The 17,285-nt window shown below is 45.1% G+C and overlaps 1 pseudogene; it reads right to left on the reverse strand.

The window, feature by feature from the left end:
• Window positions 1-2,981: 2,981 nt before the first annotated feature.
• LOC144762957 (small nuclear ribonucleoprotein Sm D3 pseudogene) overlaps window positions 2,982-17,285 on the reverse strand; it is a 40,994-nt pseudogene continuing 26,690 nt past the window's right edge.

A 17,285-nucleotide genomic window follows, 5' to 3' on the forward strand; every position in this document is an offset into this window, starting at 1 on the left:
TACACAGTAAGACACACTAAGTATGTGATATTTTTGACACATGTTATGCTGTTATCTAAGGCAGTGGTTCTTAACCTTTTAACTTCTGTGGATACTGATTACTGTGATCTGGGGACCCATTCTGAAAACTTACCGAAATCCGGGGACCCGTACTGAGTGATTATTGGAATTAGAATCCAGAGACCCTGGCATAAGCAATTTCAATGGTTTGAACTGCAAAACACAAAAAAACTGAAACAAGCATTCATCAAGTTAATACATAAATTAGGAAATATTTTATTTAATTGACAACCAAATATAAAAACAATCAACATTTTAATTTAAATTCGAAGGTTGGAGATTTTTTGGGATGGATACGGAGAACCATGCCTTTTTGTACTCACAGGTGACAACCAGCAGCTCACAGGTGACGCTGCCCGCCCAGTTAATAGAGTATCAGCGTACCTGAGCGGGCGCATCACCGAAAATGAAGGTCCTGCTGGTGGTCTTTCTCTTCCCTTCACAGCCTGCATTTTGTGGCTGGCGTTCGTGCTGGCCTCTTCTCCTTCAATGGGCTGGCATGAAGCTTTGTGGCACCGAGTCGACTGTCTCTGAAGATGCCGGGAACAAGAACGGAGACTGCTTGGCAGGGGGGCTCAGAATTCAGAAGCAGGAGAAAGGCAAATTTTTCTCCACGGCGGTTCAAATGCAATTAATCAATTGATGTTGTGCTCGAGACACTTGAAGCTGCCTGGGAGCAGTCTGATGGACGTTTTAGCTACTGCATATCTTTTCACTAGAAAATATATTACTCTGAAAACCAATGGAGGTGTGAGTGAGTGCCGTAGAACGGGCTTTAAAATGGACAAAGTCAGTCAGTCAGTGCTCAGGCTCCCAATGGGGGGCAGAGCCACTGGGAGCTGCGAATTATGCCCTGGCAGCTTGCAGCAGGGAGGCAATTTGGCACCCAGGCAGGAACTCGAGCGGGTGAGGAGGAGAGCCTTCTACCGGCCCATACCCTGGTGGATCGCTACAGGCCGCACTTCTACAGAGAACGCCTTAACTGTATGATAGCTTTACATGGCTTACTAGACCCTGACGGTGCCTTCCGAGGGAGTGAAGCGGTGTCCCGGGACAAGCCTTTTGAAGGCGCAGGGGAACCGTGCCAGTTGGCGCAGTCGGCCACCATCCCGTCTACCAGAACATTCACTACTGGGGGGCATCCTACCTTGATAGAGAGAAGTGGTGTCGGTCCTTGTTGGCTCTGTGGCTTACTTTCCCTGGTGCCATTCCAGCAGCTACTGCACGGAACTCCATCTGGGTCAACATGGCCTGCTAGCCTAGTGGGGCAAGACGGCTGCCCGCAATAGAAAAGAGAGGACAATGAAAGAAATGCTCATGAAGCAATCGGGGATGCCCTCAACGACTAGTGAGAAAATTCCGGGACTGAGGGATGGCGACGACACCCTGGCTACCAAAGCGTTCATGCTGAAACTTTTTGCGGCCATTAAAGAAGACATACAGGACCTCAGTGGTCAGCTCATCACAGACCTACGGGAAGTGCAGAAAGAAGCAGATGAAATTGGTGAGCGCATGACCATGCTGGAGGAGCATAATGTCAACCGAGAGGCACATGCCGAGGACATAGAGAACCTGTCTTGGCAAAACAATGTGCGGATCCGGGGCGCATCTTGGAAAGAGGATGGGGGTGATCTCAGGGCCTTAGGGGGGGCACTGTTTCATCAAGTGCTGGCAGAGTAGGAGTCAACGGACATTCATATGGACCGTGCACATGGAGTGTGCCTCCCAGGTGGCACCAATTTACCACCGCCAGACATCCTAATGTGTGTCCACGACTTACTGTTGAAAGAACGCATCATATGGAAGGTGAGAGAAATACAGCCATTCCAGTTCAGAGGACACTCCCTGTGTATCTTTCAGGATCTGGCGGCTTACAAGCTTATTAAGCGGCGCAAATTCAAAGTAGTAACAGCGCACTTGCGAGAGAAAGGAATCTCCTACTCGTGGAGTTATTTCTTCCGCATCATATTTAAACTCAGAGGGAAGCTGCTTCAGATCCGCTTTCTAGCTGAGGCCACAGCGATCCTCGGCCTGGAAGAAACCACAGCGATGGAAACAGAATGGCCTAGAAATCTCAATGCCCACCGCAGAGCAGGATGGCAGAAAGTAGGAAAAGAGGCCACGGCTCGGAAGCCTGATCAGGCCACACAGGACAGAGAACAAGAAGCAGTCCTTTCCTCGCTGACGCAAAACATCGGAGAGACCAGATACCCTATGAGGTACTCAATGAAAGGCTCCAGGAGGGGTGCGTAGTTGTGTGTCGAGGGTCCAAAGGATGTCCTGCTCCATTGTTGACGGCCTTTCCACAGGCGGGTAGGCATGAACTTGGCCCACTAAAGGCTGGGCAAATGCCCAAGCCATGTCCCTTTGGGATTGTCTTCTCAAGACGGAAATTTGTCATTTTCTCTTCATGTTACATGTTCTGAGAATCTGTTTATCTTTTTCGGGGGGTTTGTTCGGGTTATTATTTGGGGAGCTCTGCACCAGCCTCCATGTTTGTTATGTCTCAGAGGATTTCTAGAGTCCCCTTCAGTCAAAGTGCTATTGGGCATAAGCACATCACTACACCACATGGCGACGTAGTTACATTCTTTAGATGGGGAAAGTTTCTAAAATAGTTAGCCTCAACATCAGGGGCCTAAACAACCCAGTGAAGAGAGTAGCAGTGTTGTCCCTCCTTGACCGTGCCGAGGGAGACATATATCTCCTACAGGAGACCCACCTCCTTTCCAAAGATACTGTACAGATGCTTATAGATGCTTCCCTCAACAGTTCTAGTCCACAGGACCATCCAAAAGGAATGGAGTAGCAATTTTGTTTGGGTCCCTCTTCTCGGGTAATGGTCTAAATGAATGTTGCTGAAATAAAGGGACGATTACTAGCTATTAGAATACGATGGGGTGGGTCTTACTTCACCGTACCGTCACTCTATGCTCCAAGCACACAACAGGTGGGAGGAGATATGAATCTCCTTATGGACACTTTTTTTTTTTTTTTTTTTTAGGGAAACAGATATATTAAATTAAAACCCTGGGACATGTTTAGTGAACAGTTCACAAAATAAAACTTTCATTAAAAGAAAAAACGATTCTTGAAAACTTTCCTTCTCATTCAAAGAGCAATTTAGTAAGCAAAAACCCTAAACAATTTATATTAAAAAAGTCTGCAACGGAATAGGTTATCGTCATTTCTGGAAAATATTTCCTCTTCCCATTCCACAACCTCTTTCTCGTGCGGCCACTTGGGCTTTGAGGATGGCAGCCTTCCCTCTCCCCGCACCAGAGCCCTGTTTTTTGTTTTTCCTGCTCTTTAACATGGGCGCATTTTTTAACATGTCCGGTAGAATCAAGAACCAAATTTTGCTGCCTCAAATGTAGACCTGTTCCAGCTGTGCTACTCTGCCATCTCTGTATGTAACTGTAATATTGGACATCTGGCAGTTCATGTTGTCCTCTGCCTCAACGAGTTTGCCGCGGTACACCTCCCCGGTATTGGTCTCGCATGTTATGACGTGGCCTTCTGCTTCATGCAGCACATTGATGGGAAGACCAATAGATATATCTGCAAAGATTAGATTCAAAATCGTTTATCTTTCTTCTCGTTATGGACACCGAACTTGATAGGTCTGGTCAGCAAACACATCAAAGAGGGGTACTCTCTGCAAAGGGCCAAGAATGGTTGAGGGATAATGGTTTAATTAATGTTTGGTGCACACAGCACCCTGGGGAAAGTGACTATACATACTACTCCGTGGCACACAAAACGTATGCGCGGCTAGATCATTTTCTATCCTCTGTTTCCTTATTACCTCACCTCAACACCACAACAATAGAACCCCACTCTCTCTCAGATCACAGTCTTATCACTACACACCTCCAAGTGCAGCGATCACAAGTGTTTCCCTCCAGTTGGCGCCTCGCGAGACTCTTCTACACTCTGACAAGATGGTGCAACGCCTCAAGCTGACAATAAAAGATTCCCTAGCGCTCAATGACTTGAGCTCCACACCCTTGTCCTTAGACTGGGAGGCCCTAAAACTAGTGGCATGGGTGGAATTCATAGCCATTTCTGATATATATATATATAAATCTCAGTAAGGAGAAGCGTGGTGCATTGGAAAAAGAGATCCTGGAGCTTGAGTCGATTCACAAACGCACTGGGGCACCGAGGGTTTGGAGGGAACTGGAAAATCGCAGGCGCATGTTCAAGCATGTAGATCTGGATCAGACAGAATATGCTCTTCTTAGACTCCGTCACAAGTTCTACCATAGTAGCGATGAATGCAGTAGGATGCTGGCTTATAGGCTGAGATGTAGAACCCAAACATTGCTAATCCAGTCCATTTGTGATCACAGAGGGGAGGAGCAGGCTTCGGACGAATTGTGGATGCTTTCCACTCATTCTATAGCACTCTATACTCCGGGCAGGACCCACCAGCGCAGGACCCTAGTGCGTATCTGACCAGCTGCGGGATCTCACCTCTCTCTATGACTCTGGCAGAGGGGCTTGTTATGGTGATTAGAAAAGAGGAGGTGATCACAGCAATCTCCACACTGAAGGTGGCCAAGTCAACTGGTGCCGATGGATTTTCGGCTTCCTTTTACAAGACCTTTCGTACGGAGCTAGCTCCCTTTTTAACTAAATGGTTAAATTCCTTTTTAGTGATGGGTAGGATATCTTCCTCCATGTGAGAGGCGGCAATTTCTGTCATTCTGAAGACTGGAAACAACGAAATGGAATGTGGTTCTTATAGACCCATCTCCTTCCTCAATATCAATGTGAAGACTTTTGTTGGTATTTTAGCTGCCCGCCTTAATCCCCTTATGCCTGACCTAATAGACACCGACCAATCTGGTTTTATCCCCACCAGGCAGGAAGGTGAGAACACCAAGCAGCTCTTCCACCTCCTTGATAGCAAGCAGCACTCGAAGAGAAAGGCATTCCTGTTAGCAATAGACGCCGAGAAGGCATTTGACACGGTGGGGTGGGTCTGTCTCTTCGAGACCCTGTGCTGCTTTGGGTTCGGGGAACATTTTATCAACTGGGTTCAGTGTATTTATTACGCTCACATGGCCTTTGTGTGGGTCAATGGCAGCTCTTGAGGGACTCATAGGGGGTGCCCCTTATTCCCACTTGTATACGTGCTTCATATGGAGCCCCTAGCTCAGCGAATTAGAGCGGATAATCGCACTGTAGGTGTGAAATTCGGAGTGGATGTCCATAAAATAAGCCTTTACCGGACGATGTGATTCTCTCCCTTATGCAGTTGCAGACTACCCTGACAGCCCTGCTGGCGGAATTATCCTCCTTTGGGGATCTATCAGGATGCAAGGTTAACTTGGATAAATCTGTTATCCTAAATTTGGGGATTCCTTCTGAAAAGGCGCTTGCACTACAACATTAATTCCCGTTTCAGTGGACGCAGCAAGATGTACGGTACCTTGGCATCAGATTAGCGCCCACCATTGCTCTAATGGTTACGATCAACTATACGACGCTATTGGAACAGACGGCCAAGGCGATGGACACCTGGTCACGCCTGCGTCTTGCGTAGTTTGAAAAAATCACAGCTGTGAAAATGAAAATTCATCAGCGCATTCGCTATACTTTTGAAATGATTCCCATATCTCAGACGCACCAGGCGATCAAGCAATCACAGGTTCTCATTAATAAGTGTGTGTGGAGTGGGAAGAAACCACGTCTATCACACGCCCAGATGGCATGCCTGAAACAACAAGGGGGAGTGGGCTTTCCTTTGATTGGGGGAAACTATCAAGCTTCAGATACTTAGTAGAGTGGTACAGGCCACTGTGCAGCAAACACTGGAACTTTATGGACCAGTCTGTCACTGGTATCAATATGTGGAGGGAATTATGGGTACCCAGCAAGCACCGACACTCAGGATCTGAGATTGTGTGTCACTTAAAAAATTCTGGGCCTCATTTTCCTCATCGATAACGCCTAATGTAGATAACCCTGATTTCCTTCCAGGTCAGGACTCTGCAGTATTTCAGCTATGGCGGGAAGCCGGCTGTAAACGAGTGGGATCCCTCTTTGACACAGAGGGTATGATCATGTTTGTGCAGCTCTGACAGGACTATGACCTTCTACCTACTGATGAGTACCCCTACTGTCAATTATCTCACTGAATCATGATGCCCTCGAATTATGCTCAAATGTCCAGACCTCTTGCAATGTTTGAAAAATTGTTGGTCCGCAAACAAGATGACCGTTGCCACATATCTGAACTGTAGACTATGATAACAGTAGGACCCATTGCACAGTGCACAAAGGCACAGGTCAGTTGGGAAATGGAAATAGGTAGGCCACTATCTTTTAAGGAATGGGAACACATCCTATATCACACCCACCATACAGCACACAACACAGCGGGGACAGATTCCTCCTTTAAGCTTTTCTCCTACTGGTTTTACATGCCCGTCCACATTCATAGTGGGGGCAAAAGTAAAACAGACCTTTCCTTGAGGGGATGTAGGATGTTGAGTACTTTAGCACACTTGCTATGGCATTGTCCGAAACGATACTGGTCTGAGGTCCTTGACAACATTGATGCAGTGTTTGACATCTCATTGCCCAGAGCACCAGAATACCCCCTCCTTGTCCTTTCTCAGCCCAATATATTCCCATTAAAATCCGTACAGGGCAGGCAAATAGCCTAAGCACTGCTGGCAGCTAGACGGTCATACTAGCGCAATGGGGAATGACGTCAGAGCCGGATCTGTAGTCCTGGATACACCACTATGGTACCTCTTGGCTATGGAACACATGTCTCTTGGGGTAGACGGCAAGGGAAAAGATTATGCTAAACTATGGGCACCCTTCTTACAACTGTTGACTCGCGATATGAGGAAAGTCACTTGTCCAAAGTATTTGCAGCTCCTCAATTTATTACCATTGGAAAGGGTATCTGTTGCCCAGTCATCGGCAACATAATCTTATAGCTCTTCCAACAACTAATATTGAAGCTTGAATGTTCATAATGAGGCAATAGCTGGTGCAGAGAGGGTGGGGGTGGACAGAAGGGTTAGGGTGGGATTTTGTTTTGATATTCTTGATCACTTGTTTTTTTCTATGTGTTGTTTTCCTCTTTTTCTTCAAAATCTGGAAGATTCCATTTTTCAAAGCACCAGTCCTGCACATTACACTGCCAACCTCCATGTTGTTGGCTCACAATGCTGTGAAGTTTACTTTATGATCGCTCTGCGGGCCCAAGGATGTAGGCAGGTAGCTGTGTGTGATGCCTTTGTCTTCCACTAATAAAAATGATTGATTCCGAAATTGAACTGAGTGACTTATTAAATTTTGCCTGCTTAGGCACATCACGCTGTGTTCAGGGGGAGTGTCTAATACACAGAGTTCCAGCTGCACCTCCTCTCCCAAGTTCTCAGTAGATTCTTCACAAGAGACACTTTGGTCCATTTAACAAAACAGGCTTTCAGGTAACACATTTTCTTGGAACGCTTCAGCTAGCACACTGCGTACTGCATTTTTACTGCAATGTGTAAGCAATCCTGGGAGGCTAATATATCTCTTCTGGCAATGGTTGAAGTGGTGTGAGGGGGCCGAGCAGCCCTACTGAAGATGAACTGTGATTCTGGGCAAATCACTTAGCCTCCCTGTGCAAACCAAATAAAATGAATCTATCATTGACATAACTGGTGCTCATGCAAAGTGCTCCAATACCTTTGGGTCGGATTTGTGCTACATAAAACTGCAAAAAAAAAACAGTGCCAACATAACACACATTGTCATTCATCACGGTCACATTCTATCAAGGTAAAAGAAAAATATGCTTTATGAATACACAACCTGCTCATTTTGTTTTTATTCATTGTTGTCCATTCTCGAATAAGCAGTTTGGTTGATTTCACCTTTTCACAAGGGAAAGGTCACTACACACACACAGTGTTCAATGGACACAGTGACGCTAGGGTACAACTCTGGTTCAGTTTTTTACCTATGTGCTGATATCAGTTGAGGGGCTTAGTATTCAACAGTGCAGAAGGAGTAGTAGCACAGAAGCCCAGAGGTGTCAGCTGTCCATTGCACCCCATTTGCGCCTTTCTTTTACTACCCTCCTGAGGAGCAAAAGCCCCCATGCTCCTCTTGCTAATTTGCAGTATCCATTATTTGCAGCATGCTCAGGCCTAGCACCATGTTACTTGTTGATGAGAAAAAAGAAAAACCTTTAAGAACCCTCAGAATGGGCTAAGATAAAACATACATACAACCCTTCTCACGCAAATTTCCCTTACACACAACCCTTGACCATGTGCATGCACATATGCACGCAAAGGGCCTTCCAGACATACACGCATGCTTACACACATTACCTCGCTATATACAAACTCAGGCACACATACACAAGCTCCCTATATAAACCTAGAAACACAATCTCCCTATCTACACACACGCAAACTCCCTCTGCTCATCCAAACACACAAGATTCCCAATAGAGACACCTACGCATACCACACGCACACAACCTTTCTGTAGACACCTACGCACACATTCAAGTACACACACCCACGAAGGCGTGCGCACCCCCCCACATATGCAAAACTATTTCCCAAACACCAAAGCCCACACACATGCCCACACAATCACTATGAGCGATTTTGATTTACTTCCGGCTGCGCCAGTTCTCTCTTCATTGAGCCCTTCCTTTTACAGCAAAGAAGACAGAAGGAACCTGCCTACTGAAGGGGTTCTCTGCTGTAACCTTCCTGCCTCACCGCCACAGTCACAGCTAATCCACAGGTGAGAATTCTACACACAAATTCTTTTTCACATGTGCCATTTAGCATACAGTTAGGAATCCTGAAATTTGTCCTAATCTTGGCTTTAGCATCTTTTTTTAAAGATTTCTATTTTAACATAGAACTTTAAGCAAATTTAAAATCCCATCTGATTTTGTTACAAAATCTATGGAAAGTCTTGGGAAGAAACCAGGTAAGTATCTATAAATACTGCAGCAGGTGCAATGTGTAAGAAGCGCAATACTTCCGAATTAGTTGTTGTTTTGTTTAAAAGCCGGAGGGTGTGGGTCCGTTTTCTTTACTTTCACAAAACAATGTCATATCCTAGTCACGCTAATATCCAATTGCTGCAAAGGGATATACAAATCAAATGCACATGTTCCGAGAGAGCAAGCTTGCTTTTTGTCATGTTGCTCTGAAGCATACAAACACTATAGTTGCTGTTCCAATGCACCTTGTTAATTGTATTGCAAGTTTAGGCTGCTCAGTCAGGGAAAGGGCTTTTTTGATTGTTGGCAGTGCTTTATTGTCAACTGGACGTCTCGTGTTAGTTTAATTTCTCTTTCCCCCCTGCATTCATCTCTTTACTTCAACACCAGATTGGATTTTGACCCCATACATATTTTATGGGCCTATACAGCTCTATTCGCACACTAACTGGTTACGTAACATTACAACTCTACTACCTTCAGGCGAATTCTTGAATTAGGCATTTTGTTGACCGTACCAATTGTCACATAAATAACCATTTTCTGCATTTGCCAAATATTCCATCATCTGCTGCATAATCTACAGATGTGAACAGAAAAGCCTTGTTTCTAGCTCAAACAGCTCCAATGGTCCTAAAAATGCAGCTTCACTTGTTACAGCGTGGTGGAAGGCCCTTTGCAAAGCTGGAATGGTCATGTGTTACTTATAGCTAAATATGGGTGTTAAATTAGTAATAATAGTACACAAACATCTTCTTTCTGTACATGTCTTGCGTCTTTCTGCATTTTCCTTCCATCTTTCTGTACCTTTCTACCTCTTCCTTCACTGTCTTCTTTCTGCACTTCAATTGCCTCTTTCTGCAGTTCTCTTGCCCCTTTCTGCACCCCTCTTGCTTCTTTTTGTACCTCTGTTAGTTTTTTATGCACCCCTTTTACCTGTTTCTGCAACTCTCTTGTCTCAATCTGTAGTTCTCTTGCTGCCTTCTGCACCTCACTTGCCTTTTTCTGAACCTCACTCTCTTCTTTCTATATCCCTCTTCCTTCTTCCTGCACCCCTCCTGACCCTTTCTGTACTTGTCTTGCCTCATTTTGCACCTCTCCTACTTATTTCTGCACCTCTCTTGCCTCTTTTTGCACCTTTGTTGGTTCTTTCTACACTGCTCTTGCTTCTTTCTGCACCTATTTTGCTAATTTCTACACCCTTCTTACCTCATTCTCCACCCCTTTTACCTGTTGATTGCTCTTGCTTCTTTGTGCAACTATTTTGCTAATTTCTACACCCTTCTTACCTCATTCTCCATCCCTGTTACCTGTTGCTCCACCTCTCTTGCCTCTGTCTGCACCTCTGTTCCCTCTTTCTGTACCTATTTTACCTGTTTTTGCAACTCTCTTGCCTCTTTCTGGAGTTCTCTTGCCTCCTTCTGCAACTCTAATACTTCTTTCTACACTTCGCTTGCCTCTTTCTGTTACTTCTTTCTACACTTCGCTTGCCTCTTTCTGCACCCCTGTTGCTTCATTCTGCACTTTCCATGCTTCTTTCTGTACTTGTCTTGCTTCTTTCTGCACCCCTGTTGTCTCCTTATGTACTCGTCTTTCCTCTTTCTCTACCTTTTTTGCCTGTTTCTGCATCTCAGTTGCCTATTTCTGCACTTTTCTTGCTTCTTTCTACACCTCTGTTGCTTCTTTCAGCAATTCCCTTGCCTCTTTCCAAAGTTCTCTTACCTGTTTCTGCACCCGTCTTCCCTCTTGGTACAACTGTCTAGCTTCTTTCTATCCCTCTCTTCCATCTTTCTGCTCATTCTTGCCTCTTTCTGTACCTCAGATGCTTCTTTCCGCACTTCTCTTGCCTCTTTCTGCACCCCTTGTGACAACTTCTGCACCTCTGTTGCCTCTTTTAACACCTCTGTTGGTTATTTCTGTACAGCTCTTGCTTTTTTCTGCACCTAACTTGCCTCTTCCTGCGCTTCTCTTGCTTCTTTCTACACATCTGTTGCTTCTTTCAGCAATTCTCATGCCTCTTTCAGCAGTTATCTTCATTATATTTGCACCTCTCCTGCCTCTTTCTGTAACTCGCTTGCCCATTGATCTTCTGTATTTGGGTTACCCAAGTACTTCTCCCAGGCACTGAGGATCTTGACACATTAATTGGGATGATGGAAGAGCATGCCTCGTAGAGCTTCGATATAATGTGTACACCTCGCTCACTACCAATCACTAGGGTTAGCGGGGAGAAGGATGGCGGTTTCAGAGGGAAGTCTGGGATTATTCCACGCAGCGCTGAACAAATTCTCACAAGAACAAACCTATCCCTAAATGTTGCCTCAGGAAATTGGGACATATTATCGGGATCGAAAATGTGGCCATCTGGTAACAGATCGCCCATTTTGACAATGTTGAATTTAGTGCATGTGCGCTGTATGAGCATCCAAGTGCTTCTCCCAAGCACTGAGGATCTTGTCATTATTAATTGGGATGATGAAAGAGCATGCCTCGTAGAGCTTCGATATAATGTGTACACCTCGCTCACTATCAATCACTAGGGTTAGCGGGGAGAAGGATGGCGGTTTCAGAGGGAAGTCTGGGATTATTCCACGCAGCGCTGAACAAATTCTCACAAGAACAAACCTATCCATGTACGTTGCCTCAGGGAATTGGGACATATTATCGGGATCGAAAATGTGGCCATCTGGTAACAGATTGCCCATTTTGACAATGTTGAATTTAGCGCATGTACGCTGTATGAGCTTTTCACCGGTGATTGGCAGCCATGTGGCGTTTCAGAGTAGAAGTGAGGAAGAATAAAGAATTGGTGTGTTAGTAATCCGTCTTAAATTTTCCCAAGCCCGGCTGGTTGTTGATACCGTTTGGATGTCTTTGGGGTCTCTGGGGATGCCTTTAGGCAAAACAGCTGCCAATGTATCCAGGAGAACTAGATCAGATTCCGGATGAAAATAGGGGATTCTGGCATCGGGGTGGTACCATTTCTGTGCATAACTGCACTGGGCAACTAAATAATATAGCTGCAGACTCCATATCCTCCTCTATCACATTGTAGTGTCATGACCTGTCATAGGACCTAAGCCCGATTGCCACCCCACACCAATCATATTAAATATGAACAAAGAGTAGAAAAAAATCTGTTTGGCAGGGGAAAAGGGATGTTATGACATTAATAACAAACTTAGGAGTACAACCATCTTGATAAGGACCACCAGCCCGGCCATGGACAGTGGAAGTTTGAACCATTTGACTATTTGTGCCTCTAGTAAATGAATCGCTTGTTCATAATCTGTTCAATATCTAGATGTATATGTATACTCAAATATTTAACCAAATCTGTGCACCATTCCAGTGGAAACTTTAGGTCCCATCTGACTGTTCTTGTTGTGAGGGGAAAAATCACAGATTTGTGCCAGTTGATGCCTAGACCTGAATACGCGCCAAACTGCAGAATTTCATGAATGAGGGGTTCTAGATTGACATGTGAGTTGCGAACATAAAGTATTGTGTCATCCGCATATAGGGAAACCAACAGCGGACCAGTGTTGATTTGAAATCCTCTATAAAGATTTTTCTCTTGGAAATATGATATCAGCGGATCCATAGCTTGAATAAATAACAAGGATGACAATGGGCAGTCTTGCCTCATTCCTCCTGAGAGGGTAAAAGGTATAGACAATGTGTCATTAAGTCGGAGCCTGGCGGTGGGCTGACTGAATAGTAGTGCAGTAGTGGCAATAAAACTGACTGGCATCACCATGCGTTGCATGATGGATAAAATGAATGGCCATTCAAGGGAATCGAAGGCTTTTTTGTGTGTCTAATAGGATGGCAGTTGTTGGGACCTTGGGGTTTATTCCATGGAGGGTATTAACCCCTTGCATGCTGGTGACGAACCCCAGCCGTCACGCTCCACGGTGCTCGTGTGCTGATGACGGCTGGGGTTCGTCATGGCCCGCCCTGTTCGTTTGTTTACCGCAAAGCGGCGGAAACGGACCAGCAGCGAAGGGGTTAAATAAGGTTCAAAGATTGAAAGCATTGAAGCGGTGGAGATTGAAACCTGATTGTGCCGCCGATATTATGGATTCCATTAGGAGGGAGAGACAACAGGAGAAAACCTTGGCCAGGATTTTGTAATCTAGGTTCAAGAGTGAAAGTGGGCGATATGAGCCACAAAGTAGGGGATCCTTCCCAGGGTTTGGGGAGGAGAATTATAACCGCTTCACGCAGCGTAGGTGGTAAAATCTGCCTCTCCAGGGCTTCTACATATACCTCCAGCAGTTGTGGAATCAGCAGTGTGAATGCATGTATGAGTGATTGTATGGGTGAAAGAGCAGATGTGTATGTAGTCCTAAGAACCAGTGATTAGATATGTAGTAAGTGGTATTCATGTGGCTACGGTTTCGAAAATTGTATTCTGTATTTTGGAGTAGGTGTATCAAAGGTTATATTAGGGTGTGAGGAGGTGCATCAGATTATCACATGGATGATGTCATCAGTGATGTCATTTGAGATGTCATCAGTGATGTCATCAGTGATGTCACTGATCATGTCATGAATGATGTAATATGTGACATCATCAGCAGTGCATTGCGGGGCATGAGTTATAGTTAGGTGAACTAACTATAACAGCAAAATTTCTATGGTTTTATAGGAGTGAAATGTCCAACTAACTATTACATTCAGTGAATTTCTAATGTTTTTTAAATGCTAATTTCTAACAATAACGTCCCTGAAGTTATGTTTTATTTCAGTGAAATTCTTAGGTTTATTAAATGCTAATTTCTAACTGTAATGTGCCTGAAAAATATGTTTTTTTCTGTGAATTTCTAAGGTTTTTTTACATGCTAATTTCTAACTATAACGGGCCTGAAACCTATGTTTTTTTCAGTGAAATTTCCAGGGTTTTTTAAATGCTAATTTGTAATTTTAATATTTATACAACTTTTTATGTTTTTCTAAAAATGAAAAGTTTTTTAAAAAGATATGTTGTTAACTGTAATATTCTAGAATTATTTTATTTATTTTAATTTACTTATGTAATGTCCTATGTCTTTTAAAATATAGGTGAATATATATATATTTTTTTTTAAATATTGGAGGTACGTACCCATTGTGTACCTATCACGGTGGGTGGGTGAATTCAAGCCGCCATTTTTTGGAAAAGTCGAGAAGAAGCCACATTTGGTTACAGATGGGTGCTCGGTGCATGGCACCCGCGTACCTGCATATACATATGGGATTGCTTCATGTGCATGTTTGGTATGCGACGGAAGCATGGTTCCCCACCATGCGTAACATAATGAATGTTTGTGATCGCGCTGGGTGGGTGACTCCCACGAAAAAAAATATGTTGAAACCTATATGTATACAAGTTAAATATGTATATTTTCTAAATTAATTATGAAAATGTTATATTACTAATTGGAATAAAGTTATAATACTATTAAATATACTTTTGCGTAGTCGCGTCTGGTGCACATTGAGTGCGGGCTGGGTGGGGGACTCCCATGTGACTTTAAAAGAATGCATTTCATTGGTTCATAAGGTTGTGCATTCTAGTAATTGGAGGACCACACCCATTTTTTTCATTCTTCATACATCATCCCCAGAGACATATCTGCTGTGTTTTTTGTGTTTTCTTATATATTTCTTTTGTGTTTTCCTTTTCACATTTAAATGTCTTTTTCTACTCCTGTGCTGGATATTCCTTCGGAAGAAGAAGAATCTGACATTACTTTGAAGAAGAAGAAGGAAAGCATTGCGTAAACATTTTTCACTATTTCACCTGTTTAAAAAAAGTGAATGCGCGAAAAGTCAGCTGTCCTCTTTGTCCAAAAGTACTCTCGAGGGTGAGTTATAATAAATACTCCTGCAGAACATCTAGCATGCTCAAACATGTGCAGACAATTCACCCTCAACCATTGGCAGAGGAGCAACTGCGATGTGCGCAAGAACAAATGAAGCAGCATGACGAGGAAGCTGGTCCTAGTACTTCAGCAGCCTCAAGCTCCTAATCTCGTGGCCCTCACATTCGTCCAGAATTTGCCAATCTTAAACAACTTTGCATAAAGTGCAACACTGTGGTTTGCTATGGGGAGCAATCCATACATTCTGTGGTTTCTGCAATGACTGTTTAATTGCAAAAGTTCAAACTTAGTTTTGTTGTTTTTCCAGTTTCTGAAAAAAACACCAAACAAATATACAAAATAGTAAATAAATTACCCAAAAATTCTAAAACCAAAAAAAGAAGAAAAAAATTGTTCTTTTCAGAACTACCGTATCTGGTTAAAGAGAACTAACTGCATGCAAATGTGTGGGTGAATGCATGAGTATACATCACCCTCAGAGGCTCCCTCGTCTACTGACCTCCCAGGACCCAGCCCCCAGCTACTCCATCGTCGACTTGATCAGCACGCATGCCCTGACCTCCACCGACTACATCCTCCTAAGAGACCTGAACTTTCACCTTGAGAACAACAACAACAAAACTCCACAACCCTGATCGATAACCTCGCCAACCTCGGACTGAAGCAACTCAGAATTAAACGCCCACCCACTCCGCCGGCTTCACGCTCAATCCCGTCTTCTCCTCTAGCCTGCATGTCTCCGTCAGCCACACCACTGATCTCCTCTTGACTGACCACCGCTGCATCCACTTTGCCTTCCAGAAACCCACCACACACCACCGCACCCAACAGATCCCCCACCGCTGCTGGAGCAAACTCAACGAAGACCAACTACACGCACACCTCACTCTCAGCCCACTCACCGAACCCTCAAACACCGACAACGCTGCCCACAGCCTCAGATGCTGGAGCGAGGACTGCACCAACACCCTCACCCTGCTGAGGAAACCCCCCCACAGAGGTACCAGCAAGAGTGCCAGCTGGTTCACCCAAGAACTCCTTGCCTCCAAGCAAGCCTGCCGGAAACTAGAGAAGAAATGGCACAGTGAACAAACTCCGGACAGCCACACAGCACACAAAGACGCCATCCGCAACCACCACCACCTCATCAGGGTGGCCAAGAGGACCTCCTTCAAAGACCGCCTCGACAACAACGCACACAATAAGAAGGAGGTCCCTAACATCGTGAAGGAACTCTCTAACCCCAGCTTCAACACCTACGACATCCTGCCTTCGCAAGAGCTGTGCAACTCCCTTGCCACCTTCTTCCACCACAAGATAGCAGACATCCACGACAGCTTCAACACCCAGACAGCCTCAACAGACAGCAACACAACAAACCCTCTGCACACCATCAACAACGACCCCCTGCTAGCCTGGGCCAGTGTGAGCATCGATGACACCATCAAGACCATGAGCACAATCCACTCCAGCTCTCCATCAGATCCATTCCTGCACCACCACTTTAACCGAGCAAGCAGCTCTATCGCACCCCACCTGCTTAGCATCATTAATCTCTCCTTCCAGACCGCGACCTTCCCAGATATCTGTAAACACGCCAAGATCATCACCCTACTCAAAAAACCTAAAGCAGACCCAAGAAACCTCAGGAACTACCAGCCCATCTTTCTGCTCCCCTTCCCAGACAAGGTCATCGAGAAAACCATCAACAGACAGCTAGCCCGATACCTAGAAGAAAAAAGAATCCTTGACCCTACCCAATCAGGGTTCCGCAGCAACCACAGCACCGAGACTTCCCTCATCGCTGCCACAGATGACATCTTGAACCTGCTGGACAACGGCGAGATTGTAGCAGTCATTTTCCTAGACCCCTCTGCTGCCTTCGACACCATCTGCCACCGCACACTATGTGCATGCCTCCACGCCGCAGGGATCCGAGATAAGGCTATGGGTTGGACAACCTACTTTCTCTCTGGCAGAACGCAGAGCATCCGGCTCCCCCCATTCTGTTCCAAAGTCTCCAAGATCATCTGCAGAAAACGCCTTGGATCCACCCTCAGCACGATGCTATTCAACATTTACATGGTCCGTAGCACGACAGCATGACCTCAACATAATCTCCTATGCCGATGACACTCAGCTGATCCTCGCCCTTACCAAGGACCCCATCACCGCCAAAGCCAACCTCCATGAAGGAATGAAGGCCGTCGCTGACTTGGTAAAGACCAGCCGTCTGAAGCTGAACTCGGACAAGATGGAGGTCCTCATCCTCGGCTCCAACCCTTCAGTCTGGGACGACTCCTGTTGGCCGATGGCACTAGGGGCAGCCCGACACCCACCAACCACCCACCCAACCTGGGAATCAT

The sequence above is a fragment of the Lissotriton helveticus genome, chromosome 6 (genome assembly GCF_964261635.1).
Source record: "Lissotriton helveticus chromosome 6, aLisHel1.1, whole genome shotgun sequence".
Classification (NCBI taxonomy): domain Eukaryota; kingdom Metazoa; phylum Chordata; class Amphibia; order Caudata; family Salamandridae; genus Lissotriton; species Lissotriton helveticus.